This window comes from Geotrypetes seraphini, chromosome 5, assembly GCF_902459505.1.
Source record: "Geotrypetes seraphini chromosome 5, aGeoSer1.1, whole genome shotgun sequence".
Lineage (NCBI taxonomy): Eukaryota > Metazoa > Chordata > Amphibia > Gymnophiona > Dermophiidae > Geotrypetes > Geotrypetes seraphini.
The window spans coordinates 57,095,832-57,101,158 of record NC_047088.1 but is presented as its reverse complement, the minus strand read 5'-3'; the positions used below and the strand labels follow the sequence as shown (position 1 = coordinate 57,101,158).

General features: G+C 42.5%; 1 pseudogene; it reads left to right on the top strand.

Annotated features, from left to right (window-relative positions):
• Positions 1-4,042: 4,042 nt before the first annotated feature.
• On the top strand, positions 4,043-4,768 carry LOC117360282 (annotated as a pseudogene).
• Positions 4,769-5,327: the final 559 nt, after the last annotated feature.

The window sequence follows — 5,327 nt, the reverse complement described above, 5'->3', positions numbered from 1 at the left end:
TCAGAGAAGATTAGGCAAATGTGAGAAAATTACTGATGTCCTTCTGCACATTTAAATTCAAACGTGCTCAAAACTGGTGGTGTCCAACCCTCGACAGATCCCGTCCATTGCTTTTTTTTGTAAAACTTGGGAATAATGCGTGAAAACAGTGAATTATGGAAAACATTTCTTTCTGCCTGTGAAATGATTGTAACATTATTATACCACTCAGCTCAAGAGAGTCGTGAAAATGCCATCAGTGTAAAAACTGTACTAACTCTTCACAAAAATGTTACTCCAGATATTCTTTTAAGGGATGGTAGTTATGCTTCAACAATTTAATGACTATGTAAAAAAAAAAAAAAAGAAAAGAAAACCAGTTATGTACAGTATAGTTATTTTAAAATATATTTTAAGATTTGGTACTTCCAGAATGAATTTTTGGGTCCTTTAAGTAAAATGTAATTTTTTACAATAACCATGTGGCATTGTGGCAATTGCCAAAATTACCATGCAGTAAATGCAAGTGTTCTGCATTAACTGTTGCAGGATTTCTCAGCACAAATCCTTGCATTTAAGAGAAAAAAAAATTACCACATGTTTAGTGCATGACAGATAACAGATGCATTAACAGGCCAATGCTCAAAACTTTTACATCAGCAATGTTAAAAAAAAATAAATAAATAAAAAATGCTGCCAGCCATGTTTGATGCTGACAAAAATAATGCCAGGTCTGGAACAGCATTATAGGGGTTGGTTGATACCCCTTCTTTCCTACCAACCAGATCACATTGACCTGAACAGGCTTCTGGTGCTGCCTCCCACTACCCTGTCCTGCCCTTAAATAATTCCTGGTGGCCCTGTGGACTCAACTCCCCCAAAGCTCTGGTGGTCCAGTAGACTTTAACCCTAAACCTATAAAAATCCCTGGAAGTCCAGTGGGACCCCAGGTTGGGAGGATCAGACCTCCCCACTAGAAGCTTAGGATACTCCTGTCCTCTCCCTTCAGCCTGACATACCTTTGCTGATATAGAGGAGGGAATAGGCATCCTTCCTTCCTACCTCCTGGGTGTCATCATCAAAATGGCACCTAGCCCCACCTGGTGCATTCTGGAATGCACTGGGTAGGGCATAACTACCAAATAAGGACAAACTCAGAGGAGTAGAGGGCACCTGCATCCTGACTAATATTCAGACAAGAGTCTCATAAAAGTGCAGGTCCCAGCTAAATATTGGCAGGGGCCCACATGTGCTCTGGCAGCCAACATATAAGAAATTAGACCTAGATTGAGCAGGCCTCTCCTGAATTTTGAAATTAAAGGATGCATAGACAATGTCTTTCCATCCTGTGGAATATGGAAAGCACTGATCACACTCAGATGGACTCTGATTGAGGAAATTTTCAGGCCAAGAGTTGGACAGGTGCAGGAGGTAGTCTAACACAGATGGAGGAGGACAAATGCCAGGATCCAAGGAGCAGGTATTATACCAGCTACAAAATGAGTCCATTTGAAATTATAGGAGCATTGTGTGGAAGGTTTTCTAGAGGCTTACAGGATGGTTGACACTGGAGCTGATAGTGGAATAGCATTCAATGTCCAGAAGGAAGATACCATGCTGTGAGAGCTAATGAAAGTAGATAAGGATGGAGGAGGGAGTCTTTATTCTGTATCATCAACATTGGAAAGATGGGAAGTATGATGGCTTCCAAAACAGTGAGCTGTAGCAGGTGAGGGAATGATGTGGCCACTGAGGTGCTATAAGAATCATGGTGGCCTGTTCATGGCAAAGTTTGAGTAGAGTATTCACGAAGATAGGGAATGGAGGGAAGGTATACTTGAACTTGAGTCACCTATCGAGGAGAAAGGTATCCAACTCCACCTTATTGGGAGTGTAGTCCCTAGAGCAGAAGAGTGGGAGCTTGTGATTGCAGGGAGAAACAAAGAGATCCACTTCCAGGGTTCCCCAATGTTTTGTTGCACCAGTGAGACTGAGTAACGACATGTGTGGTTGCAGCAGCCTGCTCAACTTGTCAGCCAGGAGATTTTGTTTTTCTGCTAAGTAAATGGCTTTAAGGAAAATGTTGTGAGGTATTGCACAAGCCCAGATCCTCCTATTCATTTTAAAAGTATTTCCCCTGTAAATTCATTGAGTGTCCCCTAGTCTTTGTAATCTCTGATGGGTGTAAAAAAACTGATCCACTTGTACTCATTCTCACCACTCAGGATTTTGTAGACTTCAGTCGTATCTTCCCTCAGTCATCTCTTTTCCAAGCTGAAGAACACTAATCTCTTTAGTCTTTCTTCATATGAGAGGAGTTCTATCCTCTTTATCATCTTTGTCACTCTTCTTTGAACCTTTTCAGTTCTGCAATATCTTTTTTTAGATAAGTTTACAAGAACTGAATGCAGTATTCAAGGTGTGGTTGCACCATGGAGTGGTGAAGAGACATTATAACAGGGATCTCAAAGTCCCTCCTTGAGGGCCGCAATCCAGTCAGGTTTTCAGGATTTCCCCAATTAATATGCATGAGATCTATGTGCATGCACTGCTTTCAATGCATATTCATTGGGGAAATCCTAAAAACCTGACTGGATTGCGGCCCTCAAGGAGGGACTTTGAGATCCCTGCATTATAACATTCTTAGAGGTCCTATTACTAAGGCGCGCTAACCAATTTAGCGTGCACTAAAGTTTAGCTTGCACTAAATGCTAATGTGCCCATAGAATATAATGGGCACGTTAGCATTTTGAGAATATTGTTTGCTTTTTTGGCTACCACCACACATTGGCCCTGATTCTGTATAGGACCCCCGGGAGGGGTATCCTAACAGAATCGGGCCTATATTAACCCCCGATTCTGTAACCGGCATCCATGTTACAGACGACGGTTAGAGAATCGGGTTAGAGTAGATGCGGCTGCTATCCTTATCACGGCAAGGGATCTCCCTGCCACAATAAGTATAGCGGCCGCCTGTCTGATCGCTGGCAGGAGGGTACCGAACCCCTCCTGCCGGAAGGCTGCCCCAAACACTCCCGATCACCGGCAGGAGGGTGCCCAACCCCTCCTGCCAGAAAGCCGCACCCCCCACGCTAATGACCCCCCCCACGCTATCACCCCTTAACCACCCCCTAACTAACCTCTAAAGTGTTGGCCAGACAGACGGGTTTTGCTGCTGTCCAGCCGGCAAGCCCGCCTCATCGAAATGAGGCGGGCCCACCCCCTTCACGGCCCATCCCCGCTAAGTCTAAGGCCTGATTGGCCCAGGCTCTAGAAGCCTGGACCAATCAGGCCATAGGCAGAGTGGGTCCGCCCATCCCCACTCATCCTAAGGCCTGATTGGCCCAGGCGCCTAGAGCAATAAGTATAGCGGCTGCGTCTACTTACAATGTAGGCCAGCATTTTGCTGGCCTACATTGTAAGCGTCTCTTCCTCTACTAGGGAGCTGCGTAGGGACGCCTAGGTTCGTCTAAGGCTTTTAGGTGAGCTTAGGCATCTTGCGGGCCTCCCTAGGCTCCCGGAGGCACCTTCAATATAGGCGGCCTGCCTGGGGAGCATTTTTAAAAAAAACGTGCATCCCAATTGGCTGATTAGACAGCTGTAGGACGCCTACAGCTGCCTAAAATCGGGTCACACTTTGCAGAATCAGGGCCATTGGGCAGATGGTTTCAGCATATCATCTACAATGACACCAAGATCTTTTTCTTGGGCGTTGACCCTGAAGGTGAACCTTAGAATCTGATAACTATGATTTGGGTTATTCTTCCCAATGTGAATTTTAAGGATAATGGACCATCTGCAGATGAACTTGCAAAGTTCTTTGATGACAAAACCAAAATCATCAGGGCTTCCGTTACCACAGTGAGTTATAAGGATCTGATTTTCTGTAGGGAAACCACAGATGATATACCAGTGGATCGATGTTGGAGTGTTTTTGAAAATGTTAACGAAGATCAGATTAGAAAGTGATGTAACATCCATGTCCTTCTGGCTGTATTGCAGGACTTCAACAATAGCATCAACGGTAAGAAAAGAAAGGGCAGGAGTAGATAATTTGGGTGAGATGGATGCAGCTATAGATGCAGTTCAGCTTAAGGTTCAGGAAAAAGAAATAGATGTTTTACAATGGAAAAATAAGCATGAAAAACTTCTTATGCAATATGCAGAAATGGGGAAAATTGTTGCGGAATATGAATGTACAATAACACAAATGATACAGGATTCTCACAAACAGAAAGAAGTTGCAAAGTTAGACATACAGAAAATACTGCATGAAAAACAGCAATTGCAAGATGATTTCAATTCCATGGAAAAGTCATATTCTGAACTGTTTAAGCGATTTGATAAACAGAAGGATGTGTTGGAAGGATATCGCAAGAATGAAAAGGCTCTGAAGAAATGTGTTTTATGTTACAAGGATTTCAAAAGAAGAATAGAGATACCAAGCACTGAAAGCACATGCAGAGGAAAAACTTAAAAGGGCAAGTGAGGAGATAGCTCAAGTACGAAGCAAAACCAAGGGGGAGATTGCAGCTCTTCAAGCCTCTCTACGCAAGGAGCAAATGAAAATTAAGTCAATGGAGCAGTTTCTTGAACAAAAGGCTAAAGAAAACGATGAACTGACAAAAATCTGTGATGACTTGATTTCGAAGATGGAGAGAAGCTGTTAGACCAGGATGATTGTGAATATTTTTTTGTTGCACTGCCCTTGTCTTACCAATCTTGTTTGTCCGATTTTGTTATGTTTTGTTAATTATGTATGTGACAAATTAAAAATTTAGCTTGCTGTAAAAAAAAAAAAAAAAAGAAAGTGATGTAACAAATGTGGGTGAAATAAATGCTCTTTGGATCTATTTCCATCTTACATTTTTCTCAAAACATTTCTTCTCATGCTGTCTCTTGGTTAACATTATTAATAAATCATCTTTTGGACAATGGTTATTTTTCCAAGTATATGGGACATGTGGAAGGGCATAATAAAAAGATATATCTAAGTCCGTTTTGGGCCTAAGTTGCTAGTTGCCCAAAGTCGAACATGGAAAAAGTCCATTTTTGAAAAATACGTCCAAAATATTTTTTCAAAAATCGTCTAACTGTATGTCCAGCCATCTGATCGTCCAGACCGCTACGTCATCCATCTTTATACTCCATTTTCATCCAAAAATTTGTCCAAGTCAAAAACGCCTAGAAAAAGACCTTTTGGATGTGGGTGGGGTCAGCAAAGTGATGGACTGGACACCCAAACATTGCACCAGAGTAGTGGGGTACCTTACAGGGCATTGCTGTGAACTTCACAAAAGGGGTGCCACGTACACATCTCACCACAACAACCTTATAGGTCATGGTGA